At 40.7% G+C, this 25,521-nt stretch overlaps 1 protein-coding gene across 1 annotated transcript in view; it reads left to right on the top strand.

The window, feature by feature from the left end:
- The window catches only part of CDK14 (cyclin dependent kinase 14), a 514,904-nt gene extending 502,718 nt beyond the window's left edge, over nucleotides 1–12,186 (top strand). Inside the window, exon 15 of the mRNA XM_033083308.2 lies at nucleotides 11,242–12,186. The gene's annotated coding sequence lies outside the window, so the exon portion shown is untranslated. The remainder of the gene's footprint in view (nucleotides 1–11,241) is intronic.
- Nucleotides 12,187–25,521: the final 13,335 nt, after the last annotated feature.

Below are 25,521 nucleotides of genomic sequence, written 5' to 3' on the forward strand. Positions count from 1 at the left end.
TTAGAGGAATACAAGTTCTAACTCTCCATCGCGGAATGGCTCTTTATTAGGTTGCTTAATCAAAATCCAAATACATAATTTTTAATGCATTAATTTTCTCTAATTTCACATCAAAGGGCCTTTCTGAATGCTGTTAATTGTCTTTGAAGGTATTACATGATTGGGCTAAGCAAGCCACAGTTTTGCTATATTCATTTAACTAGAAAAGTGTGTCAAAAAAGGAAAGAAAAGAAAATGGGATTATGAATTTTTTTTAGATGACTGACATGTTTACTATTGAAATGCATTACATCTCTGATTTTTGTTTCTACTAGCTTATAAATACCCAGTGTTTGCATTTCTTATAACTTTATTACTAATCTCTTAATATTTGTTTTTCCTCTAAGCTCTGCTCTAAATGTTGCAGAATTGCTGGCAAATCCCCTCTTTTCCAAAAAAAAAAAAAAGCACATCTATTTTGCATTGCCTTGCCTCAGACGTCTCATTACTTACGATTTTTAAATGTCTTGCAACAATGAGGATTTTTTTTTAAGTCCAAAACCCTCCTTCGATATATGACCTCATCTTAAATAGTACTTGTTGAAGATTTAACCACAGATGAATTAATAATGGTAGCAATAGAAGTATTATCATAGCACTTTTGAATAATAATCACAGGTCAGGCTGTCATTATGTGAGCACACAATGTAAGGATGTTCTTTCCTCTGAAAACCTTACTCTCTAAGTCTATGACACAGATGGATTAAAGCAAAAGACAGCAGTGAAATAGTGGTGATGAGCATGGTAGGCACAACAGCATCACGATTGGTAATTTTTGTAGGCATCCACACAGAAAAATTCTATGGTGGGAAAGAAGAAAAAGGAAGGGGAGAAAAAGGTCCTAATAACTAAAATCATTTGGATGCACGAATGAACTCAAGTTAAAGAGAGAAAAGAAAAGGAGAAAGAAGATCATTCCCCTGTTAAATTATTACCATTTGGGCCTGTAGACCAAATGTTCCATGCTCCTCCTTCCATGGGACAGAATAAAATCTTGGACGTTGATTGCACAGCTGCAATCTCATGGCAAAGCCCCTGGATTCTGAGCTAGGACATCTTGACATCTGTCCCATTTTCAGAGTCTTAGAGGAAGTTTACTCTCCTGAGCTTGTGAAAGGCATCTGAGTTCTGGGGCTTAGGCATCTGAGTTCTGGGGCTTTTCATGGCTTGTCTCCTGCTGCTGTAAAATGAAAAACAGGATTTCCTGCTTCTTGCTTCATGAAGTAATATCAGAATCTTCAAGATTCTCAGAATCATTCTGGAGTGGCTCTTTACTGGAAAGATGAGCCATTCCTTGAGAGGTAACTACTGCCTTCTCCACTTGTCTGTATGACTGTTTTGATTGAATGATATCCCACTGTTTTCCCCCATAAAACAATGTCAATATACTGCATAGCTCACTAATTAAATGGAATTTATCATCAATTAACCAGAGCCATACAACTTCTCTGTGGGTACATACCTTGTCCATCTTGCCCAGGAGTGTACACCTGAGGAAACCTTAGTGTCTCTTGTCTCCTTGCCATGAAAACGGGCCAGGCATTCCCAGTACAGCCTCCACACCATTTGCTCACTGCTATTTTGCTTCCACATCCAATCGTTCACCTTCTGGCACTACAGCAGTGCTGAACAGCAGCCGTTGAGGGCTCCAGCCAGATTTTTCTCAGTGAAATACCTTCTGTGGGGTAGAAAGCCAGGGGAAAAAGCAACAGCAAATGGACCAGGGTCGGTCCAAAGATTGCCCGATCTGCATCACGATCATCGAAATGACTGGCGACTCTAAGACCCCAAGACCCCCACCTCTCGCTTTGGACAGGAGTTGCCGGTCTGGCCAAGGTGGATGCTTGCCCAGGGACTGTGTACAGGTGCACTTGGTGCTTTGCCATCGTACACTGCTCTCAAGCAGAGTACTGGTTATAGCGTCCTGTTTCTGCACCTGATTCTTGAAGCCATGGGCCTCTGAACAAAATAGTCCATAAATATCCCCACCTTTTGGCCAGAGGTCACTCACCTTGGAAACTGATTATAAAATTATTACTTTCTGAAGAGACTTTTGAGATCTCTTTCTCCCCACGGATGGAAGACATCGACACATGTCCCAAGGACGATGTCCCATCTGTTGGTAGCTATTCCCCCCATCCTCTCTCTGTCTCTCTTTCTCCCTTTTTTACTTCGTTTCCCTATTCTCTTTCTCTCTCTCCCTTTTACTTCATTTCATTATCTCTCTGCCTCTCCCCTCTATTGCAAACTAAGCTGTTGGCACTCAATAAACTGCATTGCTGCTTGTTGCTGAATAAAACTTTAGTCCCTTCTCATTTGTCTTTTGCACCCTGGGGTCGAACGAACCATCCCAACCCCCACTCAGGTTATGCAGACCGTGACAGCATGTTCCTCCCCAATGACCTCACCTGTACCCGAGACCATCACTTTACCTGCGACCAAAGCACACCAGCTCTGGATGCAGAAGTCCCAGCAGTTGGGCTCTAGTACCAGTCTCCAAGCTTCTGGACCAGCTTTAGGAATGTGTTTTTAATATTCATTGTTCATTTTGTCTGCTACAGATGTGCACAGTGTAATTATTATAATGCTTTGCACATGTGGTGTTATGAAATCTGTGCCTTTAAAGTTATGCCAGTTATTTTTTTTCCTGTAACCCAAATATGTTATTTCTACCTATGTTCCGGTTACTTCATTTTCCACACATATAAAATGGAACACAAAAAACTTTATTATAAAGATTAAACTAATAACTATGAAACCAAAAGAGAGAAGACCCATTTTCTTCATAAAAGAACAGGTTTTTTAATTTGCACGCTTGGATTTTTTTTTCCTTGTGCTTCTGCTCCTCAATGAAGACACAGATGCTCACACAAACATCTATCTAAATAAAAAAATACATGCATGTAAGGACAATTCCTACTGTATGGAAGGAAATTGTTCCTTAGCCAGGAAGCCATGCTCTATCCAAACATTCTCATCTACAGCAAATAATATCCTTGTATCAATCACCTTTAAGCTTAACCATTTTAGCTTATTGTACTCTGTGATAAAACTTCATCCCTTGCTCTGAAAACATTCAGTCATCAAAGAGTCACTGAGCCTCATCAGCCCTTTTTGGTTTCTCACTCTCCATGGGATACAGTTAAAGAAGATTGTAGTTCAATGCCATTTGAAGACCTTGGTGGTTCTGAAACTGTGGGATCTCTTGGGATAGCAGTGCCTTCCTGAAAAGATTTAGTGATCAATGTATCAATACTGAGCACATGGACAGCCTGAATGCCGGATACATATCTTACACCAGAGTCAGGCACAGACCCCTTGAAAGAGAAACTAATTGCTGCAGGCCTCATTGCATTCTGAAATATCCAGTCTGTCCAGATCCCTCCTTAGAACCTTCCTATCCTCAAGCAGAAAAACGCTCACACCTAACTTGGTGTCATCTGCAAGGTGACTCTGGTCTATAGGTTTAGATTTCTTTCCAAAGTGAAAATGAGCAAGCAGTGGGACACAAGACACGGGTCTATTCATCCAAGTCTCTTTTCAACACAGACTTAATCTGTGTCAGTGATATACACTGCACCTGAGCTGGGTATAATAGCACAACAGCAGCTGCCTTCTAAGGCTTTACAGGCCAACACTGAATTAATACGGCAACTATACTAATTACCTTTATATGCTTTCACTGATCCATATTGCTTAGAGACGCATCACTGCCAACAAACCAGCAGCAATTTCCAATCCTAATTTCTCAAATCAGCAAGAGAGTTTTGACAATACAACACACACCTCAACAAAAGTGAATGCTACTGAATATTTAATGATAAACAGGGCCAAAATCAAGTGGGCTAAACAAGGATATCTGATCTCTGACTAGAGACAAAAATTATCTCATTCATAAAGAACATCATATTGAAACCTAGCAAGAGTTGCAGGAATGACTGATGATACACAAAACTGGGCACTACACCTTACAAGGAAGGGAGACTACAGTTACAGCAGCAGATAACCTGCATCTAGATGGCTTGGTCTTTATTACTGACATAAAAAGCAGCAGGACACAGACCTGTTGTCATCCCATGGTTATCCATACTGCTAAATACAAGCACAGTGTGTGGAAGTTTTGGTCATGCCTTTGGGGCATTCCAGCAGATCCTCAGTATAGCTCATAAGCAAACATGAGCCAAGGACCAATCCCCACAGTCAGTTTGGATGCAGCCACTGCAGTTTGGAGGGCAGGAGAGTTCAGTGCTATGGGCATGAGCCATGTCCTTTCAATTGGCCAGAGAAAAGGCAGAATGTGCTTTATTTCCTAGTACAGATGTAGCCACTAAAGTCTTTGGCATAGGAGCTAGTGAACTGAAGACTTTGGTTACAAAGAGGAGAATCCTTTATATCTAAAATTAATTTAATTATGTATCAGTTAAACAGCAAGCCATAGTGATCCTCAATTTGTTTGATGTTGTGGTTTCATTCAGTCAATTGCCTAAAACTTCAGCTCTTTTTCTGAAGCACATCCAGGCTTCTTTGCTCTGGAAATCTCAGAGGATCAATCTCCCTGAGGAGATTTGCAGTACACCTTCATTCAGACTGGGCAGGCACATATTTCATGCTGTGTTTTGATATTTCCCCATCTTCTGGCTGAATGCAAGAAGTAGGAAAGCTGCTCAGAACTTAATTTAAAAGGTAAACTGAGCTCTTTTGAATTTCAAAAAGTCTCAGGATGGATCTTCTTTTATCAGAGCCAGCTTATCCATCTCTAATTCAGAGAGAAACGTAGGGGTTCAGATCAAAACTTTTTGATCTGGCGTCAGATGTTCTCAAAGTTCAGGGGTATTTGGATCTCAGGTTTTGGTGGGGGTCCACCCATGATCTCTAGTGCCCACCTCCTACCTGTCTATTCTCTTGTACTTTTCTTCTTTCTTGCTTCCTTCTCCCTCCATTGTTCTTCCAAGATTAAAGATTTTCTATTATTATCATTATAAACATAATTCCTATAAGAGATAAGTAGCTCCCTAGTGTATCTTTATTAATCCTAGTTAAGATAACATTTTGAAAGCAGACAGGGAAAGAGATTTATAAAGAGCAAGAGAAGACAGTTGCAGATCAGCACAGCACAGGCAGAATTTCCTACACTGTATGAGGCTATTTACAAAGAAGAGTGGGTTAAAAATTGCCCTGCACACTAGTGTACATGTAATCACTTTGATGAGTCTGAGACTAAATTGTATCTCCCAGTATGGTCAATACTGTAATCTTGCTGTGCACTGGAATGGCCACCACTGTATTTTTTCTTGTGTGCAAACCCTTGTATATTGAAGCATGAGTGTAGCTCGTGGATTCAAGAAGGCAGGAGAGGTTTTACCTTAAGAATGGAAAACTCATATATAATATGAGTTATTATAATATATAATAACCAATAAGCCAGAATGTGATCTGGGATTTGCTGGGATTTCTTGGTTAGTACCAGTATTAATTTCTAAATATGTACAGAAAATCCAAACCATATAGCGTTATTCCAGCACTCTGAGGTTAAAAAAAAATAGTTGTGATGGGCAAAAGGAACAGACAATGTACACAAAGTCAGCAATTCAATGTTGATCCATTTACAGTCTCAACAGTCTTAGAAGCTATTTTTGTTAGTGCAGCTACAGTGATATGAGACAGTTCAAATTGCATATCACAATTAAAATTATGTATACACAAATTACACCCTTCTCTGGTCTTACCCTCAGCCTTCTACTGATGCTTGATGTCCAAAAACTGATGGGTGTCCATTTGTGCAGGGCACAGAGGATTAGCATGAGTCCTAAATATCCCAAATCCTTTGCTAGAAGGAGTATGATGAGGTGCTGAAGGTTTCTTCCTCCCTCTCTGAGACTTGCTAGGGTAAATTTTTATGTTTGCTGACATGCCATGCACTTCGCTCTTTCATCATGAATCTGCAAATCCATGGTGTATCTCCAAGTACCCTCTATATATATTTTGCATACATGGGACATTTCTAGGTTCTTATGGTTACCCCTGAGATTGATTTACATTACATCCAAGATTGCATTTATTTGCTGAACACTAACTAGCCCCAGTTTATAGCTCTCGGGTCCACTGCATCTGCCTTTGCCTGTGCTAACAGAAAAGTCAGAGCTGTTCCAAGCTAAGCAAAAGCTATAACCAAGCAGGTAACACCCCTCTTCCAATAGGTAACTGCTGTTACAAGCTGAATCAAATCTCCAGGTGGGCCAAGACAACTGAGACAAACCCAAAGAGGTTTGTTCTGGTAGCCTAATGCAAAGCCATACCTCTCATAAGCAATGGAAACATCAGATTTACTGAGAGAAAGGCTACAGATAATTTTTCACCCTGTCTGGGCTCTATTGCTTTTTCTGACTTTGACTTCCCATGAAAACCTGGAGAGATTTCTTCATCCTTTGGAAACCATAAAGCATAAATAAAACATACAGTCACCTTAATATAGTGGAATTAGAGCACAGTGATAGAAATGAACCAATCATTGTAGTTTGTTTGAATGAGAATCTCTGGTTTGGAAAAACAAAAGAAGTTAAATCTGAGGAAATATATTTTTCTGGGAAATGTCCTGGAAGACTTAGGAAAACCTGATCTAAAAAGCTTTTAACAATCAAATGAAGGAAATATTTGTTTTCTCCCAGAAATGAATGCTGAGTAGCACCAGCATCGTGGAATATCTTAACGTGATTCATCCTATTGTGTATTTAATTTTTGCTAAAACTGGGAACATAATCATCTAGTCAAAATGGGAGGATTACCTTTTAGATACATAAACAGATAAAAATTAATTTCATTATTAAAGTACTGAGAAAATTAAATCATTCTCAGAGACTAGATGAACACTGATAAAGCCTCCTTATTCCGGACTGAGCTTGTGGGGCAAAATACTCTCTGATATTCACCACAAACAAAGATTATGGAGAGCATAACATATTGAAATCTAAATTAATCCTGCTTATTGACTGATAATATTCCCTGATCCTGGGGGAATATGCCTAATTTATTACTTTTTAAATTGTTTGGATTCCTTTAGGATGAGCAACTCCCCAATTTATTTTCATTGGCTGTGTGGGGAAAGGAGTCCTTAAATATGAATAGGGATTATTTTATTTTGAAAGAGTATTGCAAATAATTCACATTCAGTCAGTGCTATTTAGATTGTATTCTCTTTCATACTGCAAGGAAGAGAGAAAATTTGGAGCTCAGACTCTAAAGATGAAAATGAAAATAAGATGTATTGTTTCCTAGCAGACAGCCATTGTCCTCTAGAGTTTTCCTCTGTTTCTGATGCCACTCTCCACATAATTCATGCAGTACAGACTGGAAGAGTTGTGCTGGTACAGGAGGAGGGAGGGCATCTGCTCCCAACTGCTGTCATATTCACAAAAGGGAAAAAAATGGGGAATAATAGAAAATATTTTACTGTAAAGTCTTAAAGGGCAACTTAGCCAGGGAATGTTACTTGATATAACCCTTGAGGTTGACCTAGCTTTTAGTAAAGGCTCTTGGCCTTGACTCTAGATTGGCACCCTACCATGCTTAACACTGTTCTCATAAGGTAGTCTTAAGGAAGACACTTTATTAGTTAAAAAAAAAAAAAAAAAAAAAAGCGAGAGAGATAAAAAAACCTTAATAAAAGAATAATAAAATTAATTACAAAAATGCAGTTCCTGACCTAGGCAGTCTTTCTGCGAAGGTGTTGCTCCTGTCTGAACTCACCTCTTCTCCTACTGCCTTTGTTCATTTCCCTGTGATGGAATCTGGAGGCCCCTACTCAGTCCATCTGTCACAAGATACACAAGGTATCATCTCCCTACTTTATTGATGTGCTCATCATATTTGTGTTGCACTGGATTCTGTCAGGTCTTTAAAGGGGTGAGCATGCAAAACACACAAACAGTGGGTGCTGTGCATAAATGAGCAGTTGCCATTGTGGTTTGCACTTCATTCTTATTTCTTCTCCAATATCAATCATTGATAAAGCTACTCTCAGACCTATATAAGAGATTCAGGTGTCCAGCAGTTTAATTCTCTATTTTCCTAACAGGATTATGCTCTTCTACCTTTTTTACAGAACTTCACTATTAGCTTTGCAGTGAGGAGGCATTAGACAACAGCTTTGTATCTGTCTTTGGTCTTCAATAAAACCTTTATGGAAATCCTATCAAATTTGGTCATGTTTTGTTTTATCTGCCTAGAGACTGTCTAGAGACTGCCTAGGAAGGAACAAAGGCTTCTCACTGGATATGCCTACTTTCCCTACTACTGTTTGTAAATATTAACTATTCAAGTCAGCATGAACCTAGGCACGACAAGAGAAAATCCTTTCCTGAATTTGGGCTGATGGATGACGTTTCCCACTCCAAAACAACTTTCATTGCCTTTCACAGAATTTTTGAACAATGCACTATGTGTTCCTCTATAGGGTCAATGAACCAATACTGTCTGCAGTAAAAGGGAGAAAACAGATATGCCTTGTCTTACAGTCTCTGCTCCTCATACTCTGTCCCCAAGTGAAACAAGCTATGAAGTCCAAATTAACATAAATGTGACAGATAAACCTTTAGATAAGGTTTAGATAAGACTGCACTGCACTGGTTGAGATTTTTTTGAGGGGTTTGGGTTCTTTTTTTTTCTTTTTTTTTTTAGTCATTGGAGTTTTTGCCTGGGGAAATGTGATCCCTTTCCAGGTTATAATATTAGCTTGTGGCTCCCCTGGCAGAATGTACTGTGCCAGGGATTAGATGCTTCCCTGACAAATGATGGCCAGCTCAGGCCGTATCTCTGGAAGCCCTGCATAAGGAGCAACTCACATCCTGAATATGAAACAACTCAATGTTGTCCTTCATTCCAGGCCAGGTTTCTTTTCTACATCTTTACAGGATAGAAGGCCAGAGGTTTGAAAGTGCTCAGACATACATCATCTAAACTCTAGAACTGTGCTGATGCGATGGTAAGATGTTCTACACATATTTCCTCTGCATCTAGCTCTATGATGTCCGTCAGTGAAATGAGAAATAATTACATTGCACCATTTACAAGTGAAATATGAAGAAAGGTGAATGCAGTGGCAAAGGACTCTGAATGCATGCTGACAGATCTATGGCCTGTATAAAACCATAGAATAGTCTGGGTTAGAAGGGATCTTTAAAAGTCATTTAGTCCAACACCCTGGAAGGAGCAGGGTCATCTTCAACTAGATCCAGTCACTCAGAGCCCCATCCAGCCTAGCCTTAAATATTTCCAGGGATGTGGTATCTCCCACCTCTCTTTGAATAAAGACACAGACACTATGGAAGGAGTAGAAAAATGGACCAGGCATAAAGGGATCATTCTCTAAATGTGCCCTTCCAGCTTCTCACAATGTACAGTTCAGGGAATTTCTGTACATTTTGTAAAGTGATCAGGCATGAAAGCTTCTGGAATCAAGGGCCATGATTACAGCAGAGGTAAAGAAAAATGCATTTTTTTGTTTGAAGATGTGTCATAATATGTATTAATATAATTGATTACATTTTATTCACACAGACCAGCCTTATTGCCTAATAGAAACAATAACACAATTTAATGTTATACAGACAGTACAATTTTCAAATGTCTCAAAAAGACTTGTGCCTTCATATTTTATTTTGCAAAACTGCATAAAGCTCATTTTCCTTCTTCCAAAAAATGCAATTTCATTTGAAGAATGACAGTATGGGAGATCTTCATACTGAATAGTCAGCAAAACTTTTTTGTTAAACTTTCTGCAAGACGAGAAAACACAAATTAGGTTTGCAAACTATTTATCAGTTAGATTTTGAATCTGTAAAACACAAAATAGCTTCTTGAAATTCTGCCTTTACACTTTCCTGCACAGAGTGCTTCTGTCTTTGACCTATTTAAAATAAAAATTTCCCATATAAGCTGTAAAACATAAAAGCTGCTGTTGACTATCCTCAAACTTCACACAATTTCTAGACACACTGTATTAGAGACTTACTGCTATGATGTTTAGGCACCATAACGTGATTATAATAAAAGCTGTTGAAGTTTGGGGTCAAGGTTCCCCAATGTTCTTGTTTTGACAAATGATCTTTGCAGCATTTACATATCATAAGCTATGTTTAGAATTAAATGCTTCAATTAAATCAACAACTTAGTTTTGCCCTCTGGGGTGATAAACAACCAAAATGAGATGTATTTTTTCTTTGTCCGCAGCAAGAGGGTTAGAAAGAGAGAGGGAGCAACAATAAAGACTATCAAAAGGTCATTCTAATAAAAGCCCTAGTTTCAGTTTTACTCTAAGTTTTGTTCTGATTGGCATTTTATGGTCTGTCTTACCAATTATTGGAAGCATTGCCAGAAAAACAGAGGTTGCACCAGAACTTTTCCCACACCCATTTCTACCATTCTGGTTCAGTGAACCTCATTCTTAATTTCCTAGCTCAGTTGTGTCATGGAGCTGTGTTTTTACCATCCTCAAGGCAATCCCAAGATTTTCACAGAGATTAAAGGAATTAGAATCTTATTGTTTATTGGAGACCTATACTTCAGAGTGTAGCAGAAAGGAGGATAACTCCAGCAGAAGAAATATATTCTGCTTCCTGAACAGCCTCACTGGTCCACCTACTGTCCTCACTGATTATTATAGTGCAAAGATACTTTTATTAAACATAATGATATTAAATGGACCTGATGCGATTTAACACATTTATGAGACTCTTTCATGTCTCACTGTAGGAGGTTGATATTTAAACCCTAGTCCTCACTGAACCTGAAAGCATTAATAATCCCCTTCTCTTTGGCCCATATGCAGGCTCATTACAGTTGCTCTTTATAGTTATCTATTTTCTCTTAGGCCCTTATGCAGAGAAGAATCTCATAGAGGAAAAAGCTTAAGCACTTGATTAACTTTAAATACATTGAAGTCAGTGCTCAAAGTTAAGCAGGTGCTTAATACTTTCTTGAATCAGGGCCTCACAGCCTAGGGTTTCTGTCTCTGTACTGGTTCAAAAAATAATGGTGTAGAATTTGCTTCTCCACTCCATTGATGCAAATGAGGAGAACTCCATTTAGATTAAAGAACTTTGTTCATCTTTGCCTTGTATTTTATAGGCATCTATAAAAATGGGTGTCAAACATTATTATTGGGGAATAGCAGACTTTAAATAAACTTCGCATTCATTTTTGTCACAGTTATAGAAGACACATCAACAGAAGCATCAGAAGGAAACTGCAACTCGGAGGTGGTGGTGGAATACCAGCATAAAATAAGAAAAGGATGAGGCTAAACCAACTCCTCTTGACTTGACTGGGTGAATTGCCTACAGACCATTGCAATGAGATGGATAGAAGGCGACTGACCAGGAGCATAGCCAGTGACATGATGTGTCCTCCATCAGTATCAACAGACCTCACTGCTGGCACTGTGCGTATGAAAGAAGGCATGTGAAGACCACCTTCCCAACCCTCTTTCCCTCTAGTTACTGTATTCCTCTCCCTCAAGAATGAGGAGGGCCTTTATGCTTCAAGGGAGCGATACCTAAAATCCTGCCTACATCCAGTTCCTTTCCCTAAGTATGTGATGGATAATACCTCTGCAGAACTTATTTCAGCAGCTTCTTATATCTGTTTTCACGAGGGACAAGAAATATCCTTATATATCCTAACTTGCTTGGATATTCCCAGTTTCAGGGGAATAATAAAAAAAAAATATCAAGTGGCTGTGCTTCTTTGCTCAAGAACCATGTGAGCCTGGTCTCCATGACATTCTGGGACACAAGGTCAGTTGGGAGTCATCCTTTTTCTCAGACACTAAACTGAACCTGAATTCCAGAAACAGCTAATCTATTAATTATCTGCAGCCACTGGTAACCTGCAGACAATGTCTGAGGGTGTAGATCAGGCCTATATGCATGAAATGGTGTCTGACATTGCTGGGTAAGGCCAGAAGTCCTAAACTCTAATCAAGTACCTGTTGCCAGAGATTATTGATTGGTCCATGGTTGAAGATATGGACTCCAGAGCTTCAGCTGCCCCTCTGCCTTTGTCTTTCATTGCTCATGTTTAATTTAGGATGTGAAAAGGATTTCAGGCACATTTCATGCACTTTGAGGGTAATTACATAGTAGCAAGAGCAAATAAATGCATAGTCTCATTTTCTCATCTTCAAGAGTGTCTCTGGGGTTTGGTTTGGGATATGTCAGAAGAATATTCACCAAGAGGACATTAGCCAGCAGACTGGATGGACTGAAGTCATGGGAGCAGCTCTTTAACCACCGTCAAACAACTCTATTTCACAGTATCAGCCAAGTGTCCCAATTAGAAGCTGGCATCACCTGTCACTAATAAAATGAGATTTAAGAGCATCAATTTGCAGGCTAAATAAAAGGACAATGACAGCAGATGGGAAGGAGGTTTTGGGGATTATCCTAAAACTTGGATTGTTCTCAGGACCAGGTATAGCACAAGTACTACCTATAGAGTCTGAGATTCAATATAGATGTAGTTTCTGGGAGCAGAGAATATGGCATACAAAATGCAGAGCTAACATTATCACTGCCTATGCACAGCACATGCATCTCTTGCAGCGAGAAATAGTTAACAGACATAGAATGAGCACATGCAGAGCTGGTAGATATGCCCAGTTGAATGAATCAGTTTATATATTTAATCCTTCTTAAACAGGTTTATCCTCCAAAGAGTTTCTCATTTCTTCTTCTTTTCCATGATTTAGCAGCCAGCAATCTTACAGCCCTACTGTGCTTAGAAGGGGGCTCCAATTTTTTTATTTCTAACAAGGTTTCCAGCAGATTTTGAATGTCATACAAGTATTCTATTTGCACATTAACTTCTTTCAGACTGAACACATCCAGAGCTAAATTATTATCCTTGAGATCCATAAAGGCAAAAGCACCATCACTCCCTGTTCGGTGGAGGCAGCATCAAGATTTAACAGCCACTTTTCTTCTGAACATCTACATTTGAGAAATATTAAATATTTAATTATCTTACTTTACCAACCATTGTCATTGAGTGGGAGACCTAGAGCCACATGTACAGGAACAATCCAAAAGTTCAAATGTGCATGGTTTAGGTAGCTAAAGTGAAAGCAGTTGAGATTGGACTCTCAAGTCTGTAGATTTGAAAGCCTAGGATTCTGTAAGAAAAAAGCTGAACTGAGAATGGCTGTGAAATTCAAACATTCTACCAGGTAGCACGATTAGCTGTTGAGCATTTGGGGACCAAGAACTGAAAAGGAAGAGTATCACAGCTGTCAGAAAAATCAGGAGTATGTTCATTAGTAATTCACAATACTCATGGAGGACAGGGGCCTGCTGCAGTCCTGGTAAATAAATTGAATACTTATCCTTTAACCATAATTCATGGGAAACCAGTTTTAATGTGAAATTCTTTATCTGGTAACATTTTATATGTGAGCTGATTCAATTTTCTGCATAGACATGCAGCATGCTACTGAAGAAGCAGCGAATGCCAACGAAGATTATTTCAATCTGCAGCTGGAAGAGTAAGGGTATCGTCTGTCCCACTGCACGATGAGCTCATCATCCTGAGGGAAATGAACACCATACAACACTGCCTTGGAAAGGCTTTGGATGGCACTGTCATCCAAAAACAACAAACAAAAATTTGGCAGGATTTCCGTCATCATCGTCAATCATTTAGCTCAAACATCAACATATCTAATAGATAATTGCATATCCAATTACATACATTCATGAAAAGATACAGGCCATATGCTGATTGGAAATTATTACGTAGTAAAATCTGATACTTATTTATACTGACCTTCACCATTTTCTTTCAGAAAACCACAATTATCCTTCCACCACAGAGATATGTTTTGTGTGATATTTGTCCATTTGAATTCAGTATATTTCATTAAATAATCTTGTAATAATATTAAACATGTTTGATACACTTGGCAATATGTGGGATGATATAAATCAACCATATCAATCATCTGCATAAGTTCTGAGGCACCACAGGGATCATCCCGGTTCAGCCGACATCCTCAGCCATCTGATCAGACACAACAAATCCTATAATACAAGCAACCCCACAGTGATACTTATTGCAAACCTCCAATAAAGGGGTTTTGGCCAAAAAATCCCTAAAACCAAAACACGACAACACCAAACTAAAAGCACCGTAATTTGAGAACCAAATTTAAAAAAAAAAAAGCCTACAACCCAAAGCAGAAGAAAGAATGAGAACTTAATTGAAAAGTTATCTAGGTATTCCAATATTACAACAAAAACTTAGAAATCACTGTAGTGACAATTATAACAAAAAAGGTAACAGCTGGAAAGAAATTATGAGAGGACATAAAGAAGATAGGGTACAAGAATATTTCCATCTCCCATGAATCAAAATGATGCTCAGATCTGGGTTTGTTAGCAGCAGCTGCAGCAGACAATCCTGTGGCACAGGAGATGTATAGGATCAAGAAGACATTTGATGAACCAAGATGCAAGTGTGAAACAGCTGTTCTTCAACACACAGCCATGTAATTCCTGAGCTTTTCATTTTCATCATCACATCCATCCATCCATCCATCCATCCATCCATCCATCCATCCATCCATCCATCCATCCATCCATCCATCTCTCCACTAACTCAACCTGGATTTGATCTGTTGAGTACTAGTGACCTTCACTTCTCACCTGCAGAGAAGGTGAATGCTTACAGAACACTTGCAGGACTTGCATATTCACCAGTCTTGTGTGGAATTTTCCATTTTTTCTCATTTAGATCTCTAACTTAATGAAATGTAGGTAATTAATGTGTCAGACTGCAGAGTATAACTACTTGCACTCCCCATAAACATGATGGCAATGATAAATTTCTCTGAAGGCATGCAGGTGAAGATACTGTTAAGTTAGATTAGGTACTTCCCTCTTTCCATTGGCTGTATCAGAATGAAGGAACCTCCAGATATTAATCCAGAGCCATTCATTAAGAATTTTACTTCATATGTGGAAAAAAAAAAATTAATACATCTGTCTGCTTCATTCATACCTGGTGAAACAGAGTCTCAGTAGACTTCCTCACTATGCCTGAAGAGGAAAAATACTTAGTTAGGGTCTTTCACCTACTGAGTCCACATTTCTTTGTCCCAAAAGATTTCCGTAGTTGCCAGGTCTTGGGAATTTGTAATGCCCCACATTGCCTGCTAAAGCAGAGCCAGTGGCAGACAGGATGGCCACAGACAAGACCAGAAGCAGGGGCACTACCATGTACCCTGACTGATGCTGCTGAGGCTTCAGCACCGCAAAGAATTTAATCCCTTTTCATGGAATAGCTTTCAATTCTGTAACCAAAGACTACTGCAAGAAATTTATAATAGAAGTACCGTATATGGACTATCTCTACATACTATGTGAAGTATAATAGTTCTCCCTTTTCAGACTACAGCAGAAATAAATCCAAATTAAAAGATTTCCCTGAGCTTTTCAGGGAAGTCCAAGATGTCGTCTTTAAAATTATCCCACCATGATCTCTCTACCTTGATTTGGTGGATAGTGTCACCCTTCTCATTAAAGCACAAAAAAATCTAAGGACAGCTGCTGTATACCAAGATTCAGAGGTGTTGCAAATGGGAAGTCAAAAGTCCTTTAGTTTTGATAAAAAATGAAAACCTAATTGAGAAAGAAAAAACTTTTTAACATAAGTATTTTTTCTTAGGAAAGGAAAAAAACACTTCTAGAAAAATGACCCTCCTGTATCAGGTATTTCATTTTATATTCTCTATCTGTTATAAAAGCAATAAAAATTAAGGAAATCACTTAGTTTTCACATATTTCAGGGAAATCTGAATAATTTAATGAGAACTGTTTTCCATGGGCAAGCATTTACTGTAAAGAGCACAGAATGAACTTATCAAAACTTTTTAACTGTCAAAACTTTGGTGTCCAGGAATTTAAATTCTGAAAATTGTGTCCTGTACTGAAAATGTAATTTATAAATTTCTGCCCTCTCTTGCTGTGAAACAACCAGAAGTTACATCTATAAGGTATTGAAAAGGTGACTCATCTTTTTTGATTTTGGTAGCCATCTTTTGAAGGAAAATGGAATGGTATACTTGGCAATGGTAAGGAATGCAAGGGTATTTTTAAATGAGGGCTCAAGTTGCTAAAAATTTTTGATAAATCCTTGCAGTTAGATATTGTATTCAGATAAGATTTTGGCTTTATTCTTCTTTTATTTCTGTGTTTGTAGAGGTGAAGAAGTCCAAAAAATAATGAGGATGCACTGGAAAAATCGCAAATTAATATAACTATTTGGCATTTGTCTAAAAAAAGCTACTCAGTTAAAGCAGACTTGGAGCTGTTTTAGCTCAATGCTGCTCTCCACCCCATGTGAAAGGTCTGTGTCTGAGACCAGACAAGGTCACAGGGTTAGAGAAAGCATTGCCTGCCATGGCCACAAAGCATTCAGCTACTAAGGATGAGGAGCAGCTCCCTGCCCAGATTTATAACCTCTCCTGCTGTTTCAACGCCTGAACACTGCCATATGCTCCAAAGCAAAAATGGTCTCCCACATTTCGGGCTGCAGGGGAAAAAAGTGATGCAATGGAAAAAAAGCAGCAAGAAAAAGCCTGGTGCTAAGCAGAAGGAAATGTTTTGAGAAAGTAAAGCGTCTGAGCACAAAGGTTAGCTACACACATTGATACAACGCAGTCAGAGGTGGGTGAATTAATGAGATGTTGACACTGGTTTAGCCATGTAGAAAAGGGGAAATTTTAGTGGAAGCAGCATGCTCTATGTCCCTCATTTGATACCTTGGTTAGAAAGTATCGTCAAGCAACTATAGCACTGAGAACATGTATTCTATATGCAGCTAATGACACAAAACATTGGTATGTTTATTTATTGGTCTTTGGGTTTTTGTGACATAGGATAGCAGCTGAAAGGCAAAACAGCTATAGAGGCCTGCATTACAGTCACTGAGTGGACAATAGGACTTCATTCTCCCTAAAGCTTTGGTGAACATGGGACACTCCCTTCCCCTATGTCTGACTGAACTTTTTTGCATACTCTCAGTTTCTAAAGAAGAGATAGCAGTTTCAGATCCCTGAGTTTTTACTAAAGATCCAGCTTGTGTCATCCATCATTCAAGTGGAGTAACAGCACCAGACTACTGGGAGCTCTGTGCCACAGGAATGAGGAAATGGTACTGGTATGGTCATTATTTTCCTTCCTGACAGCTGATACACTATGGAAATTTCCATATTGTGGAAATGCTGCCTAAGAAAGGCAAAAGTCATTGGTATGAATAAGAATTAAGTACTGAAATGTACCATTTTAAATCCTATTTAATAGGAGCTGGGGAAATAATTCGTGCTCCTCTTGTATTTCCTCTCTGTCTTCTGAAGTATTCAACTACTTAGAAGCAGAGGAATCATTTATATTTAGCACAACTTCTATTCTAAAGCTCACATATTAGTAAAGTTAACATAGATCACTCCATACTGCTGTTTGCACAGCTGGATGTGTCATATAGAATAATTTCATCTTTTCTAAGATGAGCTTAAATCCACTGTGTCTTTTTTATTTACCTCAACCACAGCATAACATTGTTCTTGTAAAGAAATTTAGTTTTAGTGAAGTCATGTCCTCAGTACAACCCTAGAGGTGCATAAATTTCGATAAATTGCTTCAGCATACCCTCAGATCTGAGTGTTCACCTTCAAGCCACAGGATTTGTCTGATTATAAGTAAAAAGTCATTTACATTTGAATTATGACACCAATTCAGACTCCAACGGGTAATGACTCATTATCGGCACCGTACGCTCCTCTGATCAAAAGGAATACCCCCTTCCATTACAAAAGAAATCAGTTTACTAGGATGCAAATTCCTCCTGGAATTAGGAATGTGGGCTTTGCTTACACAGAGAGACAAAGTCACATACAGAGACTTTTTAAAGGCTTGTTGTTTGCCACAAAAATTAAAATCTAGGAAAGTCACTTTCATGAGGATGCCCACCCAATCTTTCTCCCTAGACCAGGGTGAGATGGGATGGATGCTGGAGCAGAAAATGTTGCTGTGCTATACAGAGCACCATGCAGATACCAAGAGTGGTATTAGACCTTAGCTTAGGACAAAAACTATCAGGTGTGTGCAGGTATCTACATGTCATCTAGAGAACAAGCTTTCACTGTGCTCCATGGAGATTTGGTCAGGACAGTCAACAGCCTCTCAGAAGTGGCTCAGCTGATGAGGCACAGTAGCAGAAATCTGTACCAAAACCTATTTTCCTGGTACCAAGGGGAATGCTCAGAGTACCCCAGGACACCTGTGGGGGTGTAGCACATATTACACACCACATCATGCTGCTGCATTAGAGGTTCTGGCCCAGTCATCCTTACTTTGGAGGCCCTTTTACAAAACTAAAAACCTCTAAGTAAGTAAATTCCTCATAATTTGGGTGCTGTCTATTTTAGAATGGACTGAATCATCCTTTAGGCTGCACTGACTGTTCTGGGTTGATCTCTATCAGCTCTCATAAGAGTTTAGTGCACATATCAAACATCATCTACAGACGTCACATGTCAATGCCATAGTCAGCAAGCTGAATCCTGTCCCAAGGCACTGTGTGCTGCAGACATGACATAACTGTGTACTCTTCATTTTCCATTATTCACAGGCAGATTGCCTGGTTCCCAAAATCCACCTGCTTTACAGGTGAGGCCGTACCCAAGCAGCTTCCACTTGGAGACAGCAGTGGTCAGAGTGTATTACTTTGCTCTCAGGCCCATAGAAGGTGAGACTCTACTGCTCTAGAACCTAAGCTCCATGCTTGTTCACTGCTGTACCCCAGGACATAAAGACTCTGCAGAACCCAAGAAGATGGATAACATGGTTCAGAGCCATCAAAGGTGGGTCTTATATCACTTAGGGTGGTTCTTGGAGAGAAACAGGACCCTACATGTACCGCCATGGTCAGGTATTGGTTGCACTGACTCATCACTGCATTAGCATCTAGTTATGCAATGATGCACCATTTAGACATTATGCAAGCCATTACACCCTAAAAAGCTATTCCAAACCAGAATTCTCTTCCTAGCTTATGCCAAAGGCTTGTTTACTTAGACTGGCTTGACCTTTAATTCCACAGCTTCCCCTGCTTTCTTCTGTGGTCTTCACATTAGTGCTCCCAACCCTTTTACTACTACATGCATCTCTTTTCTGTTTTGATGACACTTTTACTAAAGCCTTTTAAATCTGAGGTTCCCAAAATGGGCACACAAACATCCAAGAGGACTGTGTCTACACTGTATGAATAAGGTTATTAATGTTGATTCCTGGATGTATCTTGATAGAGTTTTTTAAGTCAAGTTGATTTGACATAGATTTTTTCCTCAATGATTGTTCATGAGTATTTCAAAATTAGTTTCCTGAAGGGAATATTTTTTAATTAGCTAAGTCTTTCAATTTAAAAGTTAATCTTACAAAGCTAATATTGAGCACAAAAGTTCCTTAGGACAAAAGAAAAGTAAGTGCTAGAAACACAGAATCATGGAATCATTTTGATTGGATCCTATCTGGCCCCATAGCCTTGTGTGTGTCTAAATGGGGTAGCAAGACATTGGCCATTTGCCCTTGGGCCGTGGGGGTTTCATTCTGCTGCCTATCCCTGTCTTCCAGCTCAGGGGACTGGGTACCCAGGGAACAACTGCTCTTATCATTAATGACTGAGACAAAGAAGGCATTAAGTGCCTCATCCTCTTCCCCATCTTTTGTCACTATGTTTCCCCCCACATCCAATAAAGGATGGGGATTCTTCTTTGGCTCACCTTTTGTTGCTGATGTATTGGTACAAACATTTTTATTGACTTTTATAGCAATTGACAAATTAAATCCTAGTGAGGCTTTGGCCCCTCTAATTTTCTCCCTGCATAACCTCACAACATCCTTGTAGTCCTTCTGAGTTTTCTGCTTCTTCTTCCAGAGGTCACAGACTCCTTTTTTGTTCTTGATTTCCAGCCAGGAAACTGAACTCTCAGTTCAGTAAGGTTGGCTTTCTTTCCTGCCAGCTTGTCTCTAGGCACATGGGGACAGCCTGCTCCTGTGCCTTTAGGATTTCTTTCTTGAAGAATGTCCAGCTTTCCTGGACTCCTCTGCCCTTCAGGACTGTCTTCCATGGGACTCTGTCAAACAGGTTCCTACACAGTCCAAAATCTGCCCTTCAGAAGTCTAAGGCAGCAGTTCTCTGACCCTCTTCTCATTTCTCCAAGAATCAAAATCTCTATCATTTCATGATCATGCCCAAAAAAATGGTCTCCAAATATCACATAACGCATCTGTTCTTCTCTGTTCACAAAAACCAGGTTGAGAAGAGCAGCATTTCACAGCAGAGTTTGATGGCAGTCTCTGTATCCTAAGGATGTAGGTTTATCATAGTTACAGTAATTTCACGAATACAAGCCGCACCAATTTGACCAAAATTTTGGTGGAAACCCGGAAGTGCAGCTAATATTCCGGGGCGGCTAATCTATTAACAAAATTCTAAAAGCTGCCAACACGGAAGTGAGAGCCCGCGGCAGCCCCAAGCCAAGCTGGAGCCCGGCCGGCCCCGGCAGAGGTGGGAAAGCCTGGCAGAGGCGGGGCCAGCAGTGTGGGGGCGGGCGGCAGAGCCTGAGCCAGCATGGCGGGGGAGCCCGGGAGAACTGGGGCTAGCAGTGCAGGGGAGCATGGCAGAAGCAGGAAGGCCGGCGGGTGGGGCTGCCTGGCAGCGGGGGAAGCCCAGCAGAATTGGGGCCAGCAGCGTGGGGGAGCCCGGCGGTGCGGGGGCCTGCAGTGCCGGCCAGGGTGAGGAAACGCGGCGGCGGTGCAGACGGGAGGGGGCGGCCGGCGAGCCTGGTGGCGGCGGCGGCAGCCCTGCCGGCGGGGCGAGCGAAAGTGGCGCTCGCGAAAGCGCCGCTCGGCGAGTGAAAGCGCCGCCGCTTGCCGCGAAAGCGTCGCCGCGAAAGCGCCGCCGCTCGCCGCGAAAGCGCCGCCGCGAAAGCGCCGCCGCTCGCCGCGAAAGCGTCGCCGCGAAAGCGCCGCCGCTCGCCGCGAAAGCGCCGCGGGGCGGGGCGGGCGCGGCGCTCGCGAGGCGCGGCGCAGGGCGAGCGAAAGCGGCAGCGGGGCGAGCGAAAGCAGCAGCGGGGCGGGCGGCGAGCCCGGCGGCGGCAGCCCTGCCAGCCGGGCGAGCGAACGCGGCAGCGGGGCGGTGCTGACGGGAGAGGGGGGCCAGCGAGCCCGGCGGCGGCGGCATCACCACCCGGCCTGCCCCGCCGAGCCGTGGCGCTGAGCTGGGCCACCCGGCCCCGTCGGCAACCATGAGCAGGCCGAGCCTTCCTGGCCCCGCCCCGAGCCAGTAAAGCCCGCTATGCCGCGATCCTGTTACTAATTGGCCAATTTGTGAAAGCTGCGCACGGATTCTCGCGACGAACGAAAGTGCGGCTAATATTCGGGGTGCGGCTTATCTATTGACAAAGACAGCAACATTGTCGAGGCACCGGGGGTGCGGCTTATAATCCGTGCGGCTTGTATTCGTGAAACTACTGTAATTTGGAAACTGGCCTTCTTTAAACTTCAGTCAAAAGTATTTGCACAGCCAGGACGAACACAGTAGATAGGTGGATAAGTAGATATTTTGAAAGTGGAAAAAAGAAAATTTCTTGTAGTGATCTCTTGAAGCACTTAATGTTCAGATTTGATTCATAATCAGGAATAATCATGAACTATTCTCATATTCTTTATCCCATTATTTAAAGGGAAACATATCAAATGCCAAGTAATTGCATCTGTACCAAAAGGTAATTTTATATTCCTTGTTAAGCGAGCCAGAATAATAATTTCTCTGTTCTTTCCAAATGAAATTTGATGACAGAGCATTAATCTATGAACAAATCAATATATGACCATCTTCACTAACAGGAGGAACTTCTGGCAGTCCTTACATAAAAAATACCCTCTACCTGGCAAAAAGTTAAAAAGCAAACTTACTGCACTTGTGAACCATTAATTTAAAAGTCCCTGGGTGTCTCAAAGGAAACTTGAGCAAGTCCAACAGAGTATGATCAGCAGAGATGGGTAGCTGAGAGAGGACAGAAAATGGAGCTTCCAGCACAGTGGAAATAAATTGTTAGCCACCTACTGAGGCCTGTGTAGGTGGCAAGAGACAGGAGAGATCAAAAACATGCAACGAAGTGAGATGCTTCTGTGCTTGAATATATAAAGTGATGCCTACTGAAATACTATTTTATGGTTTTAAGGCAACAGGCAAAATGTATCAGAGATACTGAGTACTTGACTGTATTTTAGCATATCTGTCAGAGCCTTACCTAAAACATGAAATCAAATTGGTGGGTGAAGCAGGACTGATGAATGCAGGTGAAGTGTCTGAATGCCGAATAATGTCTGCAAATGACATTACAGCTCAGTACTTATGGGGGCAATGGCCCAAGAGGTGTAGTATCAATAAACACAGCAGTGAAGCAGGAGGATGAGGACAAAGAATAATAGAGTTTCAGAGATTCAAATGTGGGTAGAAAACAATAAATTAATTCAACAGAAACCATTTTTAAAAGAATGAGGGACATGAAAGGTCATTTTAACTAATAGTCTCCCCAGTACAGAGACCTGAGTTCCACAGGTGGTGATATTAAGTGGAAAAAAATGCAATCTTAATCCTGAAGTTAACTGTGGCAGTAAAAATACTATTAATGACAGCAACCTTGATTCAGGAGGAGAGATAAAGTTGAAGGACAATGAAAATGCCAGACCGGTCATGTCATGAGCAGCAAATCCATAAATGTGTGATCTGAATAGTGTTCATCTGAAGGGAGAAACTGGGGCAAACTTGAGCAAATATAATTAGGGAGCAATTAAACCCTACCTATAAGATAAATAGATAAAAATGTTGTAATAGAAAACCTCACTGCTTTACATTTCCTCTTTTAGAAGAAATAGGACTATATATAATATCAATTTTAATGCTTTTACTTCACTGGCTGTTAAAAAGTGCTCAAGCAGCCAGGTGAAAATTACCACCAGGTGAAAGACAGGGGAGCTGGCAGAGAGCTCCCCAAGCCCTGGGGCACACTGCTGGGGGAGGCAGGAGAGAGAGGTGTGGAGGAGAGGTATCACCAGCCTCTTCTTTGCTGGGAGCCATTCAGGAGGGTGCAGGTTGGAGCAAGTCTTGTTTTCTGACTTGCACACTTCAGGTCCTGCACAGTGGGAATCTTGGTCAGGCAAGTCAGGGGCTGAGTGCCAGGGCAGACTGCTCATGATAGAGCCATCTACTTTATGATTTTGGAATTATTTAAAGACAGCTGGCAAGGGAATGCTTCTAAATCCTCATTGTGCTAATTAGCTTTTTCTAACAGGGCAATCCCCATTTATAAAATGTGGTTTCCCTAATAGTCCACTGAATAATCTGTGAAAAAAAAGCAAGTCTCTCTCATGCTTGAGATTCATGCATCAAAGCAAAAAGCAAGGTTTGATGAAGTCAACCTGCACAGCATAATGAGTACAGCACTGCATCAGCAAGGTTTCCTCCAGGAGATAACTACGGTCAGAAAATCATTATAGCAGTTGCTGCTAATAAGGGGAAAGAAGAATGATTCACAAACAAGTCCTGTAAGTTGCCTACAGGAGCACCACAGGGAGGAGTCCTGTTACTCATTATGCTGTGTGTCAGCTCCAATGAGGCCAGAAGCACAGCAGAACAATGGTCGTGACGTCTTGGGTGGCCAAAGGTTTCTTACACTGTTTTCACATTCATTGTGCACTTGAAATTTTCTCAGGAAAGAAAGGAAGCTTTTGGGCCTGCCTGTAAGAGGCTTACTCCCCATATAAATGATAGGACTTGCACTTCAATTACATATAAATGTATATATACATCTTTACCACCTCACAGAACACGGGAGAAAATATCCATTTTCAGCACTTTTCCAGCTTGTCACTCAAAAGAGTAGTGGGAAGAATACATAGGCTTATACCATGGTTGTCCCCCATTCCTTTTATTTGTATTTAATTTTGCAGGGACAAGGTTCATTTTGTAGACAGTCCCAAGAAGGAAAATTCTTTTATTCCGCATTTTGTTATTATAAAGGCATGTGGAGTATGTTGTATGATTTTTCAGGCTGGATGGAATGAAGCAAAAAGGAGTTTTCAATCTTTTAATGCTCCATGCTTGGGGAAGAGGCATAAGAAAATGGTCCATGGAGATTCTGTATTATTATTCGAGAGATTTTTATTTTTCAGGCCTGGTCAGGTTTTATGACTGGCACATTTCCGAGAATGCGCTTCTCCAGCACGAGGTTTATAATGATTTCTCCTTACGCTATTTATCTCACTTTTCCAGTTGCAGTGCATTTATCCTCACACAGACAGAAGCATGACAGGAGAAGAGAGGAGACATCAAAGAGATTTTGCCAAACAGAGGAATATGGATTTCCCACTCCCCTCCCTGAAGAATATTTTCAAGAAGATGCAAGGTTTTGCAATGCACAAATATATTAGCAGCAAACAGGAAAAGCTGTAACATTTGCTGAGGTTCTACTGAGCTAGCTTGGGCTATGTGTCGAGGGGGAGAAGGATCTGGGTCCTGGCAGTTTGCCCTGAAATGCACAGAGGTTACAGGGTCCACTGTGCTTCCCCAGTAACTTTTTTCCTATCTACTGCAACCCAGAAAATAATTTGCTCTCAATCCAAAAGGGAAAACACAAAACAGCCAATTCCCATCTCATTTTTGCAGTATCTAGACTGGCTGGATCCCTTGTTCTCTCCATCTCCTTTCAGTTATGTAGCACAGCAGTTACTTTCAGCATCTCTCTGCTGGAACACTGTCAGGGTAAATAATAGATATATTTCTCAGCAATCCCAACTTCTTTCTTTAAATACTCACACCGCAGATTTTTCAACACAACATTTGGGGAGGTTATTTATATAAGAACATATTCATTCTGAGATGGGATACAGGACTTACAAAAGTTATTGCACAATGTGGTGGCAGGGAAAAACAGCTGAACACAGTCTACTAAACAGTAAAATATTAGAACTTACAAGCTTTTTTCCAAGTGAGGAAACCACAGAGATTTTTACACTTTAAATGCACCTTTAATTACAGGTATCATCTTAAATGGGAAATGGAGAATACAATATTTTATACAAAAAAATGGATAAGAATGTATTTTCAAATGTATTTTTAAAGGTACTAAAGGAATTAGGGGCTCAAATATTACAGGATGGCATAAGTAGATCCTGTAAGCTCCACTGCAAATCACAGCTGCAATGTCCGTAGAAGATGGCCGATTTTGCAGGCAAGGCACTTAACTAGGACTTGGTAGATTTGGGATTCATGCCTGGCTCTGTCTAAATCTGCAAGCCATTTGCCTTTCTGTGCCTCAGTTTTCTCTTTCTGTGTGACAGTACTGAAGCTGCACAGAGAAATTATCAG

Source organism: Catharus ustulatus, chromosome 1 (assembly GCF_009819885.2).
Source record: "Catharus ustulatus isolate bCatUst1 chromosome 1, bCatUst1.pri.v2, whole genome shotgun sequence".
NCBI lineage: Eukaryota > Metazoa > Chordata > Aves > Passeriformes > Turdidae > Catharus > Catharus ustulatus.